The 25,007-nt window shown below is 43.1% G+C and overlaps 1 pseudogene across 1 annotated transcript; it reads left to right on the top strand.

The window, feature by feature from the left end:
* Positions 1–21,314: 21,314 nt before the first annotated feature.
* LOC147442688 (pentatricopeptide repeat-containing protein At4g18520, chloroplastic-like) lies at positions 21,315–24,701 on the top strand (annotated as a pseudogene). The gene is made up of 2 exons (XR_015190208.1): positions 21,315–21,696; positions 21,811–24,701. The product of XR_015190208.1 is annotated as a pentatricopeptide repeat-containing protein At4g18520, chloroplastic-like (transcript).
* The last annotated feature ends 306 nt before the right edge of the window (positions 24,702–25,007 follow it).

Genomic DNA, 25,007 nt, shown 5'->3' on the forward strand with positions numbered 1-25,007 from the left:
TTTTCAGCCTTAATCACATCTAAATGTGGGAGAAGATTAAGTATAATTTAATTACAACTCTATTGAGTAGTGAAAGATTGAATTCTGACAATCTACACTATTACTAGCTGACAATTTATTGACTATACCTCCTAGAGAGAGAATCTTTCCTAATCATGCATTAATCCTTGATTAAGGATGATGAATGGCTGAATAAATTAACTAAATGAATGATAATTATGTAATGAAGTATAGCTATGAAAACTTAAAGAGCAGCTATAGAGAATTATAGCTAAAAGTAGGCATAGTAGACAAGAATTATGAGTGGTTAATGATGAGATTAAGAAGAGCAGTAATTAAACCATAATTACCGTGATTAGGGCTGAGAATCCTCTTAAATTTCTGATGCAATGAATCCTCAAGATGGGAATTTCGGCAGCACCTCCCTCCTTGCTTCTCCTTCAAAAGCTGTGTGTGTGCCGACAGCACCTTCCCAGTGTGTAGGTGTGTGAGTATGCAATGTGTGTGTGTGAGCATATATGTCTGTGTGTGTGTGTGTAGGCCTTTAAATAGGCTCCTACAGGCTGAAAATCGATTTGTGCTGCTAATTGCATCTGGATGAGCACTCAGTCCTTGCATGGCAAGTCCAGTTGCCTACCCACCAAGTGTCCAGTTGGCTCAGTAAACTGACTCTCACACTGAGTTGCAGGCTTGGCAGCTTCCCCAAGACTCCCACAAAGCAAGAGGGCGCCCCCTAGCTGCTAAAGCAAGTCTGGAGTGGGCTGGGACCATTTGGATGAGCACTCAGTCCTTGCATGGCAAGTCCAGTTGCCTACCCACCAAGTGTCCAGTTGGTTCAGTAAACTGACTCTCACACTGAGTTGCAGGCTTGGCAGCTTCCCCAAGACTCCCACAAAGCAAGAGGGCGCCCCCTAGCTGCTAAAGCAGGTCTGGAGTGGGCTGGGACCATTTCCCACACAGCCTCGGGCCCCCGGTGCCTCCCGGACAATTTTGTGAAAAATTGGTTTTAGGCTAAAACGGGCCATACGAGTCGGATTTTGATGCCGTAAATTGCTATACTAAGCTCTAACTAAGACGTACGGGTCTGAGTACCTGATATATATAGCAGCCCCCGGGGTCCGAAAATGCATTTATTTCAAATTGGGGTACGGGTGCAGATTTTCGAGACGATCAAAACTAAACGGGTCGGGTGACCAAAAACTTACTATATTTGGAAAATTTTCACAAAAATTATTTTAATTCACATTTCGAAGCTTTATAGCATTCTAAACATCATGGCATTGACAGAATTCGGAAAACTGCTAAAAATAGTAACTTTTTCTATTATGATCATTTCAAGGTACAATGGTGCTTTTTTTTTTTGTCGGGGTCAGAGACCTTACAGCAATAGACTATGTGTTACTAGCTCACTACGTGAGAAAGTAATGTATGAATTTCATGCTCCTCCTTATGCAGGGCATAGAGGGATTCAGTCTACCCTAAAAGGGATTGAAACATATTTCTATTGGCCTACCATGAAAGCAAACATACAAGAGTATGTTTCTAAATGTGTAGTATGCCAAAAGATGAAGTTTGATAGAGGGAAGCAACCTTGTGGATTGCTTCAATCTTTGCCAATCCCTAATTCACCATGGGAGAGCATATCCATGGATTTTATCTTTGGATTGCCAAAGTCTATCCATGGGAATACAGGAATATGGACGATAGTGGACAGGTCTAGTAAACAAGCTCATTTTATACCTGTCAAAAAGACTATCAAAGCCCATCAAATGGCAACCCTCTTCATATCACAAATCTTCAAGTACCATGGCTTGCCAATGTTCATAGTGTCGGATAGAGATCCTAGAATGACCAGTAATTTTTGGAAGGGTCTCTTTGAGAATTTAGGGACAAGGCTAAACTTCTCTTCGGCCTATCACCTGCAAACGGATGGCCAAAGTGAAATAGCCAACCTAACAATCCTTGATCTACTAAAAGCCTATGTAATGGAAGTAGATCAAAGATCCCAATGGGAGAAGTACTTACCCTTAGTGGAGTATGCCTACAATAACATTGTACATACTTCCACGGGAAAAGCACCTTTTGAGGTAATTGAGGGAAGATCAAAAAGTCCCCTGCTACTTAAGGTACATGAGAAGATCTTCGCTCTACATGAGTATAGCCCAGACCTACAAGAATCTTTCCAAAAAATAAAGGATGCTATCTCTATCTCACAGCAAAGACAAAAGGCTGTTGCTGCTGACAAGCACAAAAGAGCCCAAGCCTTTAAAGAAAATGATTGGGTCTTACTCAAATTTCCCAAGGCTCGATTAAGGCGGGCAAGAATCCTACGGGACACCAAAGGTACTATGCTAAGTTAGCAAAAAGGTCCTATGGTCCCTTCCAGATTCTTAGGCCAATCAATGAGATGGCCTATCAACTCAAGTTGCCCAGTCATTGGCTCATACACAGTGCTTTCCATGTGAGCCTACTAAAGCCTTACAAAGGAGAGCCACCTCAAGAACCAACTATTGAAGACCCACCGGATATGGAGGACCAAGAAGAGGTGCTATAGCGCGGGTCCATTCTCTAACATGAAGACAAGGTACTAAGAGGCGGTAAGACTATTCGATGATATCTTATTAAGTTTAAGAATTTTCCTTTTGAAGATGCTAGATGGATGCAAGGCATACAATTAAAGGATATTAACCTAAACCTTGTCAATGCTTACAATGCTTCCCAAGAGTAAGCAAATGTACTAATGTTAAAAATGAACAAAGTTTTTGTCTTATAAGACTCTCTTTTTATTTATTGTGCACAAAAATGAAATAGTATGCATGCTTAGATCAAGTTTGCGGAGACGACGTCTCCCGAACACCAAGTAGAGCTTGTCACTCTACTATGGAAGATTGATAGGACTAATGTGCAGACATGCTTGCGACATCTTAGGCTCTCAAGAACCAAATGGACTAGTCATCCATTATGGAATGATGTCGTAGGGTAACATAGGGATCCTCTACCCGCCAGGAAAAAGGACTAATGAATATGCTTTATCTTCTCTACCCCATAGTCGAGGACGACTATGATTTCAAGAGAGAGGTAATGCCATAATAACTAATATCTAATTCTCCAAAATGATTTTCTCATGTTAAACTGATCATTTAATAAAGTGCCAGGGGAGAAAAAGCTTGAATATTGGTTTAGCTAGCAGACCGGCCACAGTAGGGATCCAAAGGAGGGAAAATAGGGATCCAAAAGGGGGGCCATCTGCAAAAGAGCAATGTGCAACACTGGGCTTAAAAGACCCTAATGTTCAGCCCATTAAGACTTCCAAAATGCTAAGGTTCCAAAATTCACTGTGTCTAAAGGTCAAACTCTAGGGAAATTGGATGCTTTGTGTGTGTCCCAAAAAGTCTTCTCAAGTCCTACATACGAGGGGGCGAGCCCAAGAAGTAGGGGATGAGAGAGAAACTCAACACACACACACACACAAGCTACCTTTACACAAAGGGAATGAGGGACACATGTCAGCTCCCTAGCCCAGATACCCACAAGGTGTACTCAAATCCTATTGGATGGCCATGGAGGTGGACCAATGAGAATTAGGCTAGAGTAAATCTAGTTTAATCAATTTTAAAACACTTAATAAAAGAACCAATAAGAATTAAGCTCTCTAGAAGACTATTGGACAGTCTCCCAAGGGGTCCAATGAGCATTCAGCAGCCCAATGACTTGCCTGATTCCTATTGGCCAGGAGGCAAAGGGGTCCAATGAGAGTTTAGTTCCATTTATTAATTACCTAAAGCTCTCACAAAAGGGAAAAGGGGGGCACATGTCAGAAGGCTATCACTTATGCTCCTGAAATCCTATTGGCTAAGCGTGGGGAGGTCCAATGGGGTGTCTGCATGAGCAAATAGTAAGAGGGGTCGACCAAGAGAGAGAGAGAGAGGGGGCTGATTTTCTCAAGGAATTATTGCATTACACATTCACACTAGTCTATGTGTGGAGTAAGAAGACTCTCTCTCTCTCTCTCTCTCTCTCTCTCTCTCTCTCTCTCTCTCTTCTCAAGCTTTAATGGAAAGCTTATCACCTACTCCAAGCTTGTGAGAAGGGAGGCCTACACCAATCGATCTCATCTACAAACTGAACCCTTTGACCTTTACCACCCTCTGATGGAGCTCCTACCGCCATACCTCGACTTGGCAACACATCCTTTGCCTGATCGGGAACCACCTGCATATCTTCTACAATTGGAGCCGCTCTAGCTAGCATCCTCGGCATAGGAACCACCCTATCTCTCTGCAACCACAAAACCCTTGGTTCCTCTTGCACATGCACTTCTCTTTGTACCATCCTTGGCTCGACCACCACCGCATCACACTGTCTTTTCATCACAGTGCCTTGCAAACCCTCCCTCGCTTCGCGCTTCTTCAACATCTTTTTGGTCCGCCCTCTCGCTAGAGCTACAACCTCTTCGTATGACACCGGGTCATCAACCTCCACCTTATCACGCACTTCCTCATGCATGCAATCCATGAATTTGCTCAACTTTAAAAACCCAACATTCTCAGCAGCAGTTACCTTTATCAGCTTTCCCCAAAGGACCTCAAACTCCTCCCATAGGAACGCTTGAAAATCCGCTTCCAAGCCTTGATTCAAATTGTCCAGCCTTCTCTTTACTTCATCCAACTGCGTATTTGATACATATTTGCTTCGAAAAGCTGCTTCCAGTGCTTCATGATCCACCTTTTCCTCATTAGGCAGGCCATCGAACCATAGCCTCGCTTTACCACGAACCAGGAGAGGAAACACCTGTACCGCACCTTCTTCCCTCGACAAACCGCTTTCTAGCACGAACAACCCATAGTCTTGGAGCCAGGTTCCCGCATCTTCGACCCCAGTGAAAATGGGAAATCCCGTCCAAGCCATTACTTCTCTAGCAACACCTGCTCTTCAAAGGCCGCACCTTTGGCATCACCAAAATCATCGCTTTGTCTTCAAATAAGAGCATTAGTGCGCTCCTCCGTGGGGGCACCAGAAGATGGAGAGGGGGAATGGGGAACACACCCGACACACACGCAATGGCCCCTATATAGCTCAGGGTATTCACAACACCCTTGTCCTCTCGAAAACACCTTCAAAAGAGACGATTCACACTAGCAGGGCCTCGCCTGCGCTTCGCCCAATGCACACACGCGTTGCACAATCCTCAGACAGCTACCACACCGATCTGGCCCGCTTTCAGCTCTTCCACAACTCAACACCTCTCTCTATTTCTCTCTCACACACACAGGGGGCCCGGGGGACGCAAACGCTCACACACACCGGCACCATACACCTTGGGAACGAGCAAAGAAGAAAGGGGGGAAGGGAGGAAAGACGACACCAAAAAATCGACAATGACAGCTTCTCCTTCAAACCAGAAACCATGTACAAACTCCACGAACTGTGCTCAAGGCTACACCATGGCCATCGCTGCTTCATACAGAGGGGCACACACCTCCCTCGACCAACCAAATCCGTCGGCACACGTCTCGACGGGAAAATTCACCTTTGGCTTCACTTCGGCCGCAGTTCCGCGTCTTGGTAGCCCTCGCTAGATTTTTCTCCTGCAAAGCTCGTGGCCTTCCAAGCCTTTTCATGAACCATGCATGGCGACCTCGATTGCCGAGCGCACGAAGTCTCTCCTTTCTCATTTCTCCATTCTCCTCCTCCTTCAACTCCTTCCTTTTGCCCTTTCTTTCCAAGCCCAAAAACTCCAGCCGAAGAAACTCGTCCAAAGGATTTCCCCTTCCTTTTTTCCTTTGTTTCTTTTCAAGGCAAAATAAGGCCAAATAATAACCTTCTTTTTGGCATGTGGAAGGCTATAGGGTTAAGTGTGCAAAGTTGTTGCAAAACTGAGACCGTTGGATTCTTTGGCTAGATAAACGCCACATGGCAAGGTTCTTTATAAAATATCTTTGTTGTCCCTTTTGTTTCCTTACATCACTTTCTTTGAGAGACAAGTGTCCCTAAGGGATTCAAAAGTCTTGTGAATAGAAAGCTTAAACTAAGGCAACATTTACTTTGTTTGCATGCTTGAAAATGACTTCTATATTTCTATACTATATATGAAGCAGTTTAAATTTTTTAAGGAAGGAAAGACCCTCCATGTGTCACTCACTGCTTCATTCAAGAGAAAACCTTATAAAACCTCTATTTTAAATGCAAAACTCAAAGGTAGGAAGATTTAAAATGCAAAAGTAGGAAGATTTAAAATGCAAAAGTGAATAGTAAAATTGCAACAAATGGAAAGACTTTTAGGAATTGAAAATCAAAGGCTTTCTACTTTGCACAAAGTAACTGAACCATTTAAGTACACATAGCAAAAAGACTTTGGAAAATGTAAAGTCAAAAGCCTTTCTACTTTACATAAAGTAAATATTCCAGCTTAAGTGCACATAACAAAACAATGACAATTGTTGTGGATATTTTATTGTTTTATGAGAACTTAATTTTTAAAGATAAAATTGCCTTTGTTTTTTCAAAGGGTTTTTTTAAAGACCAATATTGATATCTCTTAACAATTTGTGAAAGTGTATTTTCAAATAAAAAAATTTGGCCAAAATCACAATAGTAAGTGAATGTATTTAAATCTCAAAGAAATTACAAAAAGACCTCAAGCTTAGCCGAGCCTTGAGGTGCTGAAGATTACACATTTGTTCTCTCCCAGAGGCTACCAAGAACAAATTAGGTGTACTATACTAACAAACTTTTACTTACAGTACTTTGCCACAACGGCATCCGTGTATTTTGGAAACAAACAAGTGTATTTTCAAAATTTTAAAAATAACTATAAAGAGACACTTCTATACTCTTTCTGAAAGTGCTTGAAAAATTGTTGGCATTGGGCACCTGTGTTGTGTCCCTTCTCTCTCAATTTATCGGTTATTATAGTGAGTGCATGTATGTATGTACATGCACATGACAGAGACATTAACAAAAACTCAAACATTGAGTATATTTTATAAAGAGAGGAGGGCTTGCCTGCTTATGACTAAGCTCGGACATCCATGGGGTAGATCTCGATGCAACTCAAGTATGTAACCGGAGAGAGAGAGAGAGAGAGAGAGAGAGAGAGAGAGAGAGAGAGAGTTGACAAAGAGAGGAATTTTGTGGACAACCCACTATTAGATTTAGCAAGAGTACATCTTCTTGTGTAAATCAGCTTTTGGGATGGTAGATAGGTCAATTTCAACACGTGCATATATGCTTATGTATTTGTGTATACGTGTGTGTGTGAGTGAGTGTGGAGAGAGAGAGAGAGAGAGAGAGAAAGAGAGAGATTAAAAGGGCACTTATCAACGAGAAGAAGAGAGTAGAGACAGGTTCCATGTATATGTGTGTGTGCATGTGAGTGTGTGTGGGGGAGGGGGGGGGGGGAGAGAGAGAGAGAGAAGAAGAAGAAGAAGAAGAGAATTTTAACGTCGTAGGAAACTATCCCAAGAGACCTTAGAGATCTAGCCGACGAGGAGAGTTGAACTCAAGACCTATTATTCAAGAGGAAAATGGTATAACCTTTCTATCACCCAAGTGTGGTAGATCGGTTATGCCATTTCCCTCTTGCATAAATCTTTCCTCCCCCCTTACCTTCAACAGGCCATCCTGAGTCCTCATCTTGTTTTAGGCAGTAGCGCCAAGCTTTCTTTTGTTTTTTTTTTTGTCCTCAAAGTTCTCATCTTGGCCTAAGGGTCACCTTTTATATTTTGAACTTACAATCAAAAACCTTGATTACTAAGCCTCCATTTCGCATGCCATCGGTGCTCAAAAAACACACACATTCATCAGGTTTCAGCTCGGCCTTGCCAAACCGAATTTCATCTCGTCGAAGCGCTTTCGTAAGAACCCCATCACCTTTCAGCCGCCTCTTATCTTTGAACGACAACCCATAACTTTGGGAAAAACCCGACCCGCCTTTTTCCTCAGTTGTCCGCGAGCTTGGCTAGGACGTATCCCGATGTCCATAACTCTGATCAGCGAGCCGTAAACTCCGGTCGACTTCCCATATCGCATGCAAATTTCTAGAACTCTCGCAAGGATAAGAGACCTCCACATGGCACGTCCACCAAGACGGTCAAACCACACCAAAACTACCCCCCAGCAAATGTTCGTCGGCCCATAACTTGCCCATTTGAGCTCCGAATGGCGAACCGAAAAGACCGGCATGCTCCACAACTCGAGCACTTCCCGTGTATGATATCACACCCGCCTTGACCAACCACCTGTGCCCGCCCAATCCGGCGAGGATCTGCAAACACATCCCACTTCAACTGGCCATATCTTGCACATCCGAGCTCCATTTGACGAGCCGTCTGGACCGGCTTCTAGAGCACACTGAACACTACATTTTAGGACACTGACTTGGCATTTCGGACAACTTGACCTGCCATCCCATCTGGATCATCTTACATACATTATTTCTAGGTATGGTTGCTCGCTCAAGTTAGTTAGCGACTAGGGTACCCATTTTTTGAATGCAATTGTAGAGGCATTATCAGAGGTGTTCCGCATCAAACATTGAAAAGCGATACCTATTGCCCAAAATGCAATGGTCAAGGAAAAAGCACCAACAAAACACTGAAAGGTCATACTTACCAAAATGGCGCAAATGACACGGGATCCTAGGATATGCATTTACACAGCATTATGAGCATACATGATGGCATTCAAAGTCACCACCAAGCAGACACCCTTTTACGTGGAATTTGGTCAAGATCTCATTGAGCCATTTGAGTTCACCATCCCAACACTATGTACATCAACTCAATCTAGAAGCAAATCTTCAGAGAAAGCTGCTAGAGCTAGAGAACCTACACGAACAGTGCCAAAGGGCTCTATGGGAACAAGAGGTAGCCTAAAAACAAATGAAAGTTTGCCATGATAAAAAAAATAAAGAGGATAAGGTTCAAAGAAGGTGACATGGTGATATGGTTCCATGGGAAAAAGAATGAAAAAAAGAAAAATCTTACCATGAGCTGGGCTAGACCCTATGGGTTGTTTAGACTGCATGAGAATGGTTCAACCAGGCTTAGGGGTCTTCACGGACTGGAACTTCCTGAATGAGTAAATGTGGCAAAACTTGGAAAGTATTACACCAGACCCCACAATCAAGAAGTGACTGAAGCATAAGACCATGATAATCTAGACCAGAACTTACAAGAAGACCAAGGGCTAAGGCAAGCCCCATGAGAAGTAGACCAGGGAAGGCCACACATGGACATGCTAAGAGAGGGTGTAATGACCGGGGCTTAGCATCGGCAAAAAAAGACCAACCAAGAAACAAAAGGTTCACACGGGAATGTTGATGTGGCAAGCCTACAAATGGTTGGAATAAAGAGAGATGGGGAATTAAAAGGAAGGAGGCTAGAAGTTAAGAACCACTACTCATGCATCATCACACTAATGATTTTATTGACAGCAACATGATTCTTGACACGAGCATCGATGGCAAAGGGAAAATATGCTAACCAAAGTGACCAACAAAGGGAGTATAACCGTCCTAGCATTTCTAAACATTGTCCTTCTCTACATTCATAGCACACATTGTCTTCTCTACACTCCTTGCAATACTCTTCCTCGGTGTTTGCTACAAGTTTGATTTTACAAAGCTGCACCGTGGCATCTTCATCAAGAAGCCCTAAAGCCACATGCATCAAGATAGTCGAGCTTGAGGTAGAAGAGCAAGCAGAGTTTGAAGCAGCAAGGCTAATGGGTTTGTATTGTATCATGCAGCAATAAGTGAATGATATTATAGCTAAAGAGGTAGTGCAAAACTATGACAAAGACCTATAGCAAACGATAAATTGTGAAAAACCAATAAGGAGTCCTTAAGCCATCACTTGGGCCTGACGGTGGAAGTAATACGAAAATTTTGAACACCTAAAATGTTGTCCCAATGCCTAGGAGAGACAAAGGAGGATGTGACCAGAGAAAGCAAGGTGCTCAGAGTGTTCCTACACAACAATCAAGGAACATGCCAAATTGATGAAGTTTGTGGCCTAGGCAGTGTGCTCAAAGAAAGATGACATGTATCTATCTGAGCATGTGTTCAAGGAAGCTCTAAGGGTTTTCAGTAGGGAAAGTATGATTGGACCAGAATATTGGCAAAGGCCACAAACAATCACATGGTATCCATTAAGGACAAGGGCTAGAAACTGTACACATATGCTCCCATCTGGCAAGAACTCTACATCCAGATGAAGAAAAGTGAGATAGACCATAAGAGGCCTCGTAGTCTCAAAGATGCAAAGAGAAGCTCACGATCAAAGTCCAAAAAGGCAAAGATGGGAGCAACAAAGACAAGCCACACATAGGCTGCGGTGAAGCCTTTAGGGTCAAGCATGATCCAGGAGACCAAAAGTACATCTAGGTTAGTGCTCATAAGGGAGCACTAACAATATTACAAAACCTGAAGATGGATGGGACGAGCTAGCTCAAACAGACTGCTAAATATACTCTGAAGGACCTGATAAAAAAGATCATGACTCCCCTTGGTGCATCACAAAAACAACCAAGCCACTTAGAGAAAATGAAGCAAGGGCATTAGTTGGAACAAAATGAAATGAGGCCAATGAAAACATGGGAAGAACATCAAGCACAAATACCGCAGCCAACTGCAACTTTAAGAAGCAAAGCATTGGAAGAGCCTTATGGATTAACTTTGATAGGTTTCCTATAATGACCCTCAAAGAAGAGGAAACTGACTTAGCCAGGGCATTAGATGCAAGGCTCAGGGCAAGCATGGTGGCCATAAACACATTAACCTTCCAAGTGAAGCAGCCACTAAAGGATCTTCGGGTGACAAGTTTAAGGAAGATGTCATAAAAATTAATATCTAATACTCCCAAATGATTTCTCATGTTAAACTGACCATTTAATATGGGGAAGTACCAGGAGAGTAAAAGCTAGAATATTGACAAGGCTGCCATCTCTATCAAGGATCCAAAGGAGGGAAAATAGGGATCCAAAGGGGGACAATCTGCAAAAGAGAAATGTGCTTCAATGGGGCTTAAAAGACCTAAGATTCAACTCCATCAAGACTTCCATAGGCTAAGGTTCCAAAAATTAACTCATTTATCCAATGGCCAAAGCAAAGGGAAAATTGGATGGTCATGGGAAGACTAAAAAGTCTTCCCACATCCCTAGGAAGGAGGGGGCGAGCCCTTTTAGTAGGGGATGAGAGAGAAAAACACACACACACACACACACACACACACACACACACACACACACACACACACACCAAAGCTCCCCCTTTACACAAAGGGAATACTGGACACATGTCAGGCTCCTAGCCTAGTTGCTCCCAATCTCCCCTCAAATTCTATTGGATGGCCATAAAGGTGGACCAATGAGAATTAGGCTAGAGTAAAGTTAGTCTAATCAATTTAACAAAATTCTTGATAAAAGAACCAATAGAAATTAAGCTCCCTAGAAGACTATTAGACAGTCTACCAAGGGGTTCAGTGAGCATCCAGCAGCCTAATTGGTTGCCTGATTCCTGTTGGCCAGAAGACTAAGAGGTCTAATAAGAGTTTAATTGAATTATCTAATTACCTAAAGCTCTCACAAAAGGGAAAAGGGGGACATTTGTCAAAAGGCTATCAATTATGCTTCTAATTTGTAATTGGCTAAGCTTTACAAGAGCCAATGGGAGGCCAGCATGAGCAAATAGCAAGAGGGGTCGACCAGGATGAGAGAGAGGGATGCATTTTACTCTAACACAATGCTACACACACACACACAACTCATGTGTGCAAGAAGAACTCCATCTCCTTGTCCAAGCATTGAGAAGTAGAGGCTTACACCAACAACTCTTGCTATGGAATGCAAATCCAACCAAGAGCCAACCTTCAATGGCATGCTCATCTCCTCTACCATGCTAATTACTAAGCTAAGCTATGCTATTCGAGTGATTATGTGAGGAGAATACTTCTTTCTCGTAAGATACACCTTCTTCCTCTCAATCTTTCCTCATTCACTTCTAGCTCTCACCATTTTTGAAGGTGTGTGAGGTCTTGGGACTGAGGCTAGGGACACTAGGTGTGTTTTTCAAGCATAATTTGGTGCATGAAGCTTCCATCTTCATTGTACCAACGAGTTCTATCAAGGAACACAAGAATTGTATTGTACAAAAGTCTCCTTTGATGGGAGAAGCTATAATACAAAGCCTTTATGGAGGGAGGACTGGCTCCATGTAAATCCGGTCCTCAACTGTTGTTAATTGTTCAATTTCTCTCTCTTTTCAAGTATTGTCAATGCCAAATTAGCTAGGTGTAAATTACTAGGTTGCTTTCTCAAATTAAGTACTCTATCTATGCTCATTAAGAACTTGCTCTTAATGAAATGCTCAGTATGTTATCAATTTCCGCTACACACAAGTTACTAGTGCATTAAATGTTACAGAAGAAATGGAGGAACTGGCACAAAGACACAAACAATTGGACTAATAGAGAGCAAAACTGAAGGAACAACTCACATTCAATCAATAAGAAGATTTGGGAGGTCAAGAAGAAGAAGAAGTGGGCCAAGACCAAAAGGGAGCTGAAGAAACAAGTGGCCTAGGCTGAAAAGGATGCAGAGAGGCAGAAAGGGGCAGCATAGAAGGAGACTGCCAAGGTCAAGGACTGTATACAACATTTCAATTTGGCGGTACTACTCCAAGTACTAGAAAGCTTCAAGGCACTCCTTGAGGAAGGAATCTGGGTGAATGGTGACCAATTGCAGGGTCCCATGGAAAACTCCTTGGAGCTGATAAACCAACATAGCCACGAACCCCTACAATAACTCAGCTGGAAGACAATTGAGTCACCACTCAGGCAGCCTGAGAAGGAAGAGGATCAGGAGGACGGTGAGAATGAAGATGAGGATGATGAAAAAAACGAGACAGACTCTAGCAAGGACAATGACGAGGATGGTTAGGAGGAGTAGGGAGTCAACAAGCAGAAGGGGCAAAGTCAAAAGAGGAACCAGAAAAATAGGAAGAGGGAGGAAAGAACATCTCAAGAGGGAACCCGGAGTGTTCAAAATGACCAAAGCAAACAACCGATCAACTCAAGAGGGCTTAGGCAGATGTCTGGCTTGAGAAAAAGCCCCTGGTTGTCAAGATGATCAAGAAACTGATTGAAGAGCACATGGAATTGAAAAGGATCAAAAGGGACTTTAAAATCAATCAGCTCACTAGAGAGGGCATCACATATGAAGATATGTTGAAGGAGTTGAAACAAATAATCAAGAGCTTCCTTAGCAAATAGCTTGGCCAATGCCCGCACAACAAAAATAGATGTCAGGGGGCACCTCATCCAACATGCATCCAGGTACTAGAAAGTCCCCCTGAAGTGATGATAACAGAAGAAATGGGGCCAAGACCTAGATGGACAACATTCAACTTGCAAAGCCTGGCAATATAGGTAGAGCTATTTTTGGGGAACATGCTTAAGTGTGAATGTATGGAGGACTGTTGATGGGACATTCAAGAGATCAAAATGCAAGCCAAAATCAGAATAATAGACTTGGAAAAAGAGCAGTAGAATATTGAGGGACAAGCAAAATAGCGCTATAAGAAGTTTGTTTGATTGAAATCATAACTCTCTTGTAAACATGGCATAATCTGACTAAAGAACATGTGCATTTCTTGGATACCTGCATAGAAAATCTCCCAGACAACCTGGCAGTGCTATATGCCATACCACCCCCTCTTGAGGCTCTACCCAGTGCTTTATCTAGGAGTAACAGAGCCAGTAGACGCTGAGGAATATGTAGCACATGTACAAGCGCTCATCAAGAGGAGGGATCAAATGGATGAAAATTACAAAGCCATAGATCAAATGTTGTTATGAGAGTGCTAGGGCGGAAACGAGCACGGTGCATGCGGAGTGCGAGGGAGGAGAAGAGTGAAAGACACACTATGTGGGTGGAGAAAGCCTTAAGGAATGCGTGTGAAGGGCTTCTTATTCTTTGTGTATATCAAGAATAAGGAACGTGTATGTAAACACCGTTGGTAGTCGAACACCGGACGTTCGACCCCGGGAAAAGGCCAGTGCCTTTACCTCAACAAACTCCCACTCAAAGGGGATGCGCTGATAAGTGAGTGCTACTAGCTAAACTACTAGTATGTAGAAAGAAACTAGTGAGAGACTCTCTGAACCTATGCCCACTGGCTCACTCAGCCAATCTACATGGAGCCGTATTTGCTCTAGGGATAGGCGAGCATGCGTATCCACACTAGAGCTTGCATGTATATCCCGCAGACAACTCTATATGTTGCAAAGCTCCACAGTGCATCATGCTAGTGCCAATCACCGTACGACTGACAATCTCTGTTGCAAATGCTCCCACTGCAGTTGCTAGGTCGGGCCTCGACACTAGTAGGTCATACATGAGATGCTTGAATGCTGACAAAAATCTGTGCAAACTTGGATGTCCTAGCCTCCCCTACACTATCTGCATGCACTGCACCATCAGGACTAATCATCACATATAAATCATCGACACTGGGATGGCTACATCCCTCTCACCGTAGGTGGAACTGTGTGTCTTGGCATCAACTCATCAGCCTCTAGCATGAGCATATCAAAGAACTCCATGTATGTCATCTCTTCATGTGTTTCTAGGGAGAAGACACAACCTACCTCTGCTTGCATAGACTTTGACAACACGTGATGTGTATCACTAGAGCACTGTCACTCTACTTCTATCTCTGCAGACTCTACTGACATGCCCTGCGTAGCTAAATGCTTTGTTCGTGAGCATGATGGAGCTCACCCATGAAGGAGACATGTCTCGTCTCTCGCTCAATGCATGCTAGTAACAAAACCGAGACTATGTTATCTTGAACCTTAGATACATGCATAGGGTAAACCAAGCCGTTGTGGGCTCCCTTGGCAATCCGCAATGTCTCACACCAACAATCTGCTAGGTGTCTCATTTAGATCAAGCTCTATCTCAGCTGAAGAACATAGCACACATGTCGTAGCATATATGATGCATCACAAGAAAACATCTCCTACACCTGAATGTCAAACGCCCAACCATCGGCCAAGTGCACACAACCAAAGCTCCCACTAGAGAATGTGTTGAAGCACTCATAGATTGGTTGACTAACCTTTGCAAGTTTATTCCAACAAAATCCACAGTTCAAAACTCCAGAGTTAGCTAAGTTATTTGTGGACAATCTACATAGGCTGTATGGGTTTGTGATTGCGTGTGTGCACGGATGCATGCGTGCATGTGTGGTGCGTGCGGGGAAGGGGAGAAGCACGAGACTGTGTGTGGATGGAGCAGTCTCTGGAACTAGTGAGTGAGGTGCTCCTTATTCATATATGTATAATGAATAAGGGCATGTACACATGTGGACGGGCGATCGGACACCAAACGTTCGGCCCGGGCAAAAGCGTCTCGCGCCTTTACTCCAACAATCTCCCACTTGAAGGCGATGCACCGATAAGTGAGACCTACTAGCTAAACTACTAGTATGTACAAGAAACTAGGTGAGAGACTCTCTCAACCTATGCCCACTCGCTCACTCTGTCAATCTATATGCAACCATATCGGCTCTGGTGGTAGGCGAGTGTGCGTACATACGCTAGAGCCTGCATGTAAATCCTGTAGACTACTCTGTATGGTCTGCAAAACTCCACTATGCATCATGCTAGTGTCAGCCATTGCATGACTGACAACCCTTGCTGCAAATGCTCCCACTACAGCTTGCTAGATCGGGTCTTGACACTAACAAGTCGAACATGAGACGCCCGAACTCTGACAAAATCTGCCAAAACCTGGTTGTAATCACCTCCCTTGCACTATTTGCAACCACTGCATCATCAAGACTACCCATCGCGTATGGATGTGTCAACACCGACACTGGGAAACCTATGTCCCTATCACCCATAGGAAAAATTGTGCGTCCTGGCACCAACTCATCAGCCTCTAACATGAGCATATCAAAGAACACCATGTATGTCATCTATGTGTGTGTCTCTAGGGAGCATACCTGCTCTACCTCTGCTTGCACAAACTCTAACAACACCTGTTGTGTTTCACTAGAGCACTGCCTCTCTATCTCTGTCTCTACAGAGTCTACTGGCATGACCTGCACAGCTAAATGCACAGCTAAATGACACGTCTCGTCTCTCGCTCAAAGCATGCCAGTAACAAAACCAAGACTACACATTAGGAAAAGTTTGGACTCAAAAATGGGCCTTGTAAGAATTGTTGATGTGGCATAGCTTTCAAAAAGTGGGGATCGGTAAATTTTTTGCAAATAAGATCCAAACTTGTCGGAGGTTGGATATTTAGAATCTACTCTTCAAATGCTATCTATTGATATATAGCATGCATGTATCGGACATTGCCTTCATGTAGATATAGAAAAAGGTGATTTTAGATTACCGTAACGGTAACAAAACCTGGCTGATTGAAAAAAAATGGCATAACTTTCATAGAAGTCATCCAAACTTTTCGGACCTTGGTTCTTTAGAATCCATTTTTCAAGAACTTTCCAATGATAGGTCATATCATGGGGTTCTAAGCAATATTTAGAGGGGTCTACCGGGTTGCTTTCTTTTGTACAACTTTGATGATGTGGCACTCTTAAAAGGCCCAAAAATGAGTTCAAAATTTTCCTAATGTCGTCTCGTACCTCATACACATGCATAGGATATACCAGGCCGTTGCGGGCTCCTTTGGTAATCACTAATGAGCCACAATGCATCTGGAAAGACTGCTCTCTAAGTAGTATCTGACAACCAAAGTATGTCATAACGCACATGTCATAGCGTGTATGATGCACCACCAGGCAAAGACAAACAAACATCTCCTGCACCCTCTATGCCAAATGACGAACCATCGGCCAAGTGTAGACAACCAAAACTCCCACTAGAGAAGGTGCTAAACCATCACGATGTGGCATGACATGGAAAACTGCATCCTCATTTAGCAACCAACATAGAGAACTATCACTCCTCAAAGACATGTAATAAGGAGGAACGCTAAAGGCAAATGTGACATCACTGTCACTGGCATATGAAGCCACTGCTCTAGCATGTGTCAAAACCTCATGTGCACCATGTATAGATCTCCGCTGCTGTCTCATATGCCTGACACAACGACACCTAATGCGCCCTGTGTGACCACAATGCCAACAACGCAAGTATCAACAAAAATGAGACCGTCGTCTCTCACTGTCACACACGTATGCTGCCATAAGTGAATGCCAAAATGACAACAAAAGTGGGAATATATCGACCACTACACAATCATGAAAACCATGATCAATCACATCGAAACTGATGCTCACATATGCATAAAACAACTCCACAATTTGCTATCTGCAAGCACACAACTTGGGACAAACTGCTTAACCGAGCATAAAGCGCATAACCATATACGCAAGTAGAGAGCAAACTAGCTCAAAACGCATCCCACAAGAGAAACTGTCTGCAAAAACCTGTGTAATGTGTGACTGTCTATCTGTAGCCACACAAGCATATGCAATCCTCACTCTTACTGCAAGAGTGGGTACAAGAACACCAAACCGTGTCCAAATTGACAAAACCTGTCAAAAGTGGGAGTCACGCTCGACCACTAAACCATCAGAGAGCAAACTGCGGATACACATAAAACCATGGCAAGAATTTGTGAAAAATATAGCAGAGTTTTCCCTGTAAACTAAGCAAAAACAAAAACAATCTCACCAAATAAAAGACAGATACTTTGTAAGATTTAATGGTCTAGTAACTTGTGTGTAGCGGAAAATAGTATGAACATAGTAAGCATTTCATTAGAATAGCTTCAAATTGAGAATAACAAGAGTGCTTGGGTGGAGAGAGCAACAAAAAGTATAACACCTAGTTAGATAGCATGAACAATACTTCAAAAGAGAGAGAAATTAAGCAATTGACAACAATTGAGAACCGGATTTCCTTTGAGCCGGTCCCCTCTCCAAAAGGCTTTGTATTATGGTTTCTCCCATCAAGAGAGACATTTTACAATACAATTCTTTGTGTTCCTTCAGTACTAGCTAGTGCAATGAAGATGGAAACTTCATGCTCTAAGCAAAACACTTATCAAACACAACATCAATTCCCTCACGGTCTCAGACCCAAGACCTCACACACCTTCGAAGATGGTGAGAGCTAGTGGGGTATGAGAGTAGATTGAGAGGAAGAAGGAGTATTCCTACGAGAAAGATGTACATCTCCTCACATATTCAGTCATATTAGCATAGCTTAGCTTAGTAATTAGCATGGTAGAGGAGATGAGCATGCATTGAAGCTTGGCTCTTGGTTGGATTTGCATCACAAAGCCAAGAGTTGTTGGTGTAGGCCTCCCTTGTCACAAGCTTAGAGTAGGTGGTAAGCTTTCCATTAAAGCTTGAGAAGGAGAGAGAGTCTTCTTTGCTTCACACATGAGATTGTGTGAGTGTGTGTGTGTTAATGCCTTGCAGAAATCAGCCCCCTCTCTCTCTTGGTCGACCCCTCTTGCTATTTGCTGATCCTCACACCTCATTGGATCTCCCCAGGCTTAGCCAATGGAAATTAAGCAGCATAAGTGATAGTCTTCTGACATGTGTTCCCTTCCCCTTTTGTGAGAGCTTTAGGTAATTACTTAATTCAACTAAACTCTCATTGGACCCCTTTGCCTCTTGGCCAATAGGAATCAGGCAAGCCATTGGGCTGCCGAATGCTCATTGGACCCCTTGAGAGACTGGCCAATAGTCTTCTAGAGAGCTTAATTCTTATTGGTACTTTTATTAAGTGTTTTTAAATTAATTAAACTAGATTTACTCTAGCTCAATTCTCATTGGTCTACCTCCAAGGCCATCCAATAGGAATTGAGTACACCTTGTGGGCATCTGGGCTAGGGAATTGACATGTGTCCCTCATTGTTGAAGCTTCTCTCATCGAGACTGTCAAGATAACTCAGAAAGAAGCCAATGAGGCATCGCATAAGAAGATTGAGAACGACATACAAACAGCCTTACAAGAATGCCGGATACAAGAATCCCTTGCCCTCAAAATTAGGATTGGAGGACTCTCCTCACCATGGTGCACCGAGGAGGATTCCCTCGAAAAATCCATCGTCAAGCTCAATGAAATTCTTCAACCAATCAATGTCGAGCCCGACACTGTCTCGTGGATCAACGACACACATAGGCGTGTGCCTCTTGGCCAATGCATCCTCACTTTCAAGAACAAAGAAGAACGGACGCGGTTGCTACGCCAATCTTATCACCTCAAGGGGACAAAGCTTTGGATTGCCGAGGAATTGACTACAAACCAACTGAAGCACAAAGCAAGCCAGCTCAAAAAGATGCATGAAGCTCATAAACAAGGTAAATGGGCAGTCTATCGTGGCGGTAAAGCCATCATTCAAGAGTTTCGAACTCCCAAGCCAGCTCCCCCTCTACCTGACCCCCTCTAGGTTTTGTTTTTGTCCGTATCCTTTCCTTTTCCTTTACCCCTGATGGACCCTCAGTCCCTAACTGATATGTATCTAACGCTTCCACCGAAAGAACAGATGTAATGTTTTGTTTTGGTCCCATGGGTCATATCTGACCTCCGTGGACAATAATTAAATCTCTCTCTCTCTCTCTCTCTCTCTCTCTCTCTCTCACTCATAGCCAATAACGTGGATCAACCTCTTTGTTTGCATGCATGTTCTCAAAGCAAGATCTCTCTCTCTCTCTCTCTCTCTCTCTCTCTCTCTCTCTCTCTCTCTCTTAGCCAATAACGTGGATCGACCTCTTTATTTGCATGCATGTCCTCAAAGCAAGATATCACCAAGTCCACGTGAGGCGAGCTTTTTTTTTTCTTGATCTCTTCAAAAAAGACAAACTTTTAGAAATCTCTGGGAAATGTCAATACTGGTTTTGAAAAAAATCCCTTGAAAATATAAAGCCAAATATATATATTCAAAAATTAGATTCTTTTTAAATAATAAAATCTTCACTAAAATTATCCCTTTTTTGCTATGTGCATCTAAATTGAAACATTTATTCTATGCAAAGTAGAAAGTAGAAAATCTATTGACTTTACATTCTACAAAGCATCTCACTTCTTATAATCTTACCCTTTACTTTTGGATTTAAAAATATAACCCTTCACTTTTGTTTTGAAAGGTTTTCTCTTAAGTGAAGCAGTGAGTGACACATGGAGGGTCTCTCCTTCCTTAAAAATTTAAGCTCCTTCATATATAGTATAGATGTCTTTGACAAAACTCATGAGCTTATGAAAATGCAATCGTTGCTCTTCTGGCAATTTCAACTAGCTTTTCTTAAGCAATAAGGAAGTTTCTAAACGCTCCCCGAGCAAGAGAGCCACATCATTGTGCAAATAGCCATTATTTGGTGATGCAAAAACAGGTGGTATGTGAGAGAGAGAGAGAGAGAGAGAGAGAGAGAGAGAGAGAGAGAGAAGAAGAAGAAGAAGAAGAAGAGAATTTTAACGTTGTAGGAAACTATCCCAAGAGACCTCAAATATCTATTCTACGAGGAGAGTTGAACTCAAGACCTATTATGAGAGAGAGAGAGAGAGAGAGAGAGAGAGAGAGAGCATTAGTGTTTGGGAAAAGTGTCTCAGATTATACTTGTGCCCTGTGAAATTAAAAAATGCTAATTGAGAGGAAGAGTAAAAGGGAAAATCCCATCTTAATTTTGAGAAAAAAAAACTTAGCTTGATATCTCTAATTTTTGTCACAAAATTTATAAAAATGAATTGATTATGGTTGCAAAAATGATTTTTCCCAAACACTAGAGATGAATGTGTGCGTGCGTGTGTGAGAGAGAGAGAGAGAGAGAGAGAGAGAGAGAGAGAGAGAGAGGTCTACCTTGTGGGGCATCCACAGAGCAAGACTGGTGTTGTACTATAAGAAGTAGACCTGTGCCATCATCTCCTTTGCCATCTTCTTCACTCTCCTCTCATCTCCTCTTTGGCCCTTCACTATTTTTTTGGCCTGCTAAGGAAAGGCCTTAGTATCGGGCTGGGTTAGGCGACCTTTCACCAATGGCGTCCACGTGGACGGCCATCATTTTTCGAGGTGAGAAGGCGTGTGAAACTTTGTTTGGAGCCGTCTCATAGTTGCAGCTGAAGAGAGTAAGCACGCCTGCTAAGGAAAGGCCTTAGTATCGGGCTGGGTTAGGCGACCTTTCACCAATGGCGTCCACGTGGACGGCCATCATTTTTCGAGGTGAGAAGGCGTGTGAAACTTTGTTTGGAGCCGTCTCATAGTTGCAGATGAAGAGAGTAAGCACGCCCACTCGAGAGTCGCGAGGCGGAACGCAGACGGGCTGGGGCTTGTCAAAGCTCTAGCATCTGAGCATACGTGCGAGTCCTGCACTTCATCAAAATGCAAGTACCCTCCCTACTGGTTGTGTACCTTAACTCAAATGCGAGTACCCTCCCTACTGGCTGTGCCTCTACTTCATCAAAATGCGGGCTGTGTCCTGCGAGTACCCTCCCTCAAATCCTCAATTGCCTGAGACGAGAGAGAGAGAGAGAGAGAGAGAGAGAGAGAGAGATGAAAGAATGACTGTTGAGGCCTTTGAAAGCATTGAGGCCACCTTCATTGCGGTTGTGAGCAATCGGAACAAACAGTAAAGAAGGAAAGGGGTACAAACAGGCTTGCATGCACCTATGTTTGTGTCTGTGCAGGAATGGAGCCTCATCATCACATGCAGAGGTGACTCAACTAGTCATATAATTGCCTCCTTCATTGAACTCGCATCATTGAATAGGCCAATGGTATACACTAGATTGGGAGCTTCTACTTACTACTTAATGGGCTTGGCTGCAGGTCCAAGGCTTGGAGGATCCTCCACACTGTTGTCAATGGCCACTTCTCCATGGCGACTTTCAGCATGCTTTTACCATGTATCAAAAATTGTCTGAGGAATCCCTGCCTATAGATGAAGGTACTTTTTTAGCCTTACTGAAGGCTTGCACTGACTTAAAAGACGTGGTTAGGGGCAGCAATATTCATGCACAGATTGCAGAAAGAGGGTTATTAGGGCAACACCTCTTGATTGGCAACAACCTAATCAACATGTATGCAAAATGTGGGTTTTTGAGAAAGCACAAGAAATATTTGATGAGCTTTGAATTCGAGATGTTGTCTCTTGGAATGTACTCCTTGGAGGCCTTGTCAAGCATGAGTGCGCCGAGGCAGCACTGGAGTGGTATGAACACATGCAAGTCGAAGGATTGTCTCCAGATGCAATCACTTACGTGTGTATGCTACAAGCTTGTCGTCGTATTGGAGCTGTGGACAAGGGTAGAAATTTACATGCTGACATTGCCAATAAAGGCTTGTTGAAAAGGAATCTTATTGTTGGAAACGCACTATTAGATATGTATGCCAAGTGTGGATTTCCATCAAAAGCGCAAGAAGTGTTTGACACTTTGGAAGTTCGAGATACCATCTCAAAGATGAACAAGGCGATAAGGCATTGCAGTGTTACCAAGAAATGCAACGGGATGATGTCTCTCCAAATGCTGTCACATTTGTTTGTATTGTGAAAGCTTGTGGACTCACTAGAGCGATAATCAAAGGTCAAGAGATCCATGCTCATATTAGCAGACACGCTTTACTTCAAAAGAACCTTGTGATTGGTAATTCACTTGTAGATATGTATGCCAAGTGGGGCTTGATTACGAAATCTCGAGAGGTGTTTGACAAGCTTTCTGTAAGAGATGTAAACTCCTGGAATGCGATGATCTCAGGGTATCCCGAGCTTGAATATGGTGAGCACGCAATGAAATGTTTAGAGAAAATGCAACATTGTGGTGTTGTTCTAGATGCGGTCACATATGCGTCAAGCATAAAGGCTTGTGGCAGCATGGGAAATGCAATAAAGGGCAAAGATATACATTCTGAGATTGAAAGAAGAGGGCCGACTCTAAAAAATCTCGTTGTTTCCACTGCATTGCTTGACATGTATGCCAACTGTGGCTGGCTCATCCATGCTCAAGAAGTGTTTGACGGCCTTCTAACTCGAGATCTTGTCTCATGGAACGCCTTGATTACAGGCTATGTTGACCATGAGTGTGGCAGGGAAGCATTGAATTGCCTAGAGCAAATGCACAGGGAAAGGATCTCTCCAAATTCTATTACATATGCTTGTTGCTTGAAGGTGTGTGGCATTTTGAGAATGTCTGAAAAGGGTTGTGACCTTTATGCAGAGATCTCTCGAAAAGGGTTGCCAAATTCTGACAATCTTCTTGGATTTGCATTGGTGGACATGTATGCCAAGTGTGGTTTAATGATGTTAGCGCAGGAAGTGTTTGACAAGGTTTTGGTCCATGATTTAGTTCCATGGACTGCCTTAATCATGGGGTATAATGACATTGGCTTTGGTGAAGAAGCACTGATGTGCCTTGAGCAGATGCAACTTGAGGGGACTTTTCCTGATGGCGTTCTGTTGGCTTGCTCCTTGAAAGCTTGTGGTAGTATTGGAGCAGCACAACAGGGCAAGTCACTGCACACAAAATTTGCAGAGACTGGGTTCTTTGAAAAAGATCCCGTTGCTGGCAGTGCATTGGTCGATATATATGCCAATTGTGGTCTTCTTAAAGAAGCACAAATGGCATTCCTTGTAAGACGGGATCTTGTACCATGGAACACTTTGATTGCAGGTTACACCAAGTATGAACGTCGCAAGGAGGTGTTGAATTGTGTTGAGGAGATGAGATTAGAGGGTATACAGCCAGATGTAATCACATTACTCTGCAATTTGAGAGTCTCTTTTAATGTTCGTGCATTACTCCAGGTCGAGGAAATTTTGTATTCAGATGTCAAATCTTTTGGAGGCAATCTCTTGCTTAGCAGCACCTTGGTGAATATATATGCAAAGTTAGGTTGGTTTTCAAAAGCTCTTACAGTCTTCCTACTCCCAACAATATCTCCTGGAATGCTCTAATCTCAGGATTTGCACAGCAGGAACACAATGAAGATGCTCTAGACTGGTTGCAACACATGCAAGAAGAAGGAATCCTTCCAACCTTTGTTAGCAGCTTGAAGGCTTGCGGCAGTGCAGGTGCAATTGACAAGGGTGAAGACTTACATGTGGAAATAGCTAGGAGAGGTTTACTCAAAGCAGACATTACAGTGTGCAATGCTTTGATGGACATGTATGCAAAGTGTGGCTGGCTTTGCAAAGCTGAAGAAATATTTAATGATCTTGATGTAATATCATGGAATGTCTTGATATCAGGACATGCGCAATTGGGAGATAATGAAGGAGCATTTGTCCTCCTTGATAAAATGAGAAGAGAGGGTCAAACTCCAGATTCAAGTACGTTTGGGATTATTTCTTATGCGCGTAGTCAGGCAACGTTGGTGAAGAGAGGCGAGCTGTTTTTTGAATCCATGAGCAAGGATTTTGGCATCGTCCCAACTTACCAGCACCACACATGCATGATTGACCTATTTGCCCGGATGGGTAATTTACATCAGGCCATGTTCAGGATTAAGGGCTTACCCTGCCATCCGGATTTTGTAGTATGGCTTACTGTACTAGATGCGTGTAGAAGGTTAGGGTGTCCACAACTTGGATAGAAAGCTTATTGCTACACATTGCATCGACAGAGCTTCAATACCACAACCTTATTCTCTCTTCTTGCCAATCCTCTGAGAAAGGGATTTCATCTTAATCCATCATTGGTATTACAGTGAGGACTTTATTGCTGCTTGGTCTACTTATGTTCAGTGCACCCTGTCGATAAAACAATGTAGGTAAGGGAAGCCAACAAAATGGATCCCTAACTTAGGGTAAAAGGACTGGTTGTGAGAGAGCTGGGTCTAGGGGGGCTTGCGATTTGACATGAGAGGCTGCCTGCAACCCGAGCTGCTCCCACGACAAGGGCAAGGTAGGCGTGTGCACTGGGTGAAGGGTGTCGCCCATCGCAAGGTGGCCCCTTCTAGGTGGTGAGCAACCATCTCATAGCTAGTACGAAAAGGGGTGTGACTACGTAATCAACATAAAGCATTATGAT

This window comes from Adiantum capillus-veneris, chromosome 14 (assembly GCF_014529385.1).
Source record: "Adiantum capillus-veneris isolate H3 chromosome 14, ASM1452938v2, whole genome shotgun sequence".
Taxonomy (NCBI): domain Eukaryota; kingdom Viridiplantae; phylum Streptophyta; class Polypodiopsida; order Polypodiales; family Pteridaceae; genus Adiantum; species Adiantum capillus-veneris.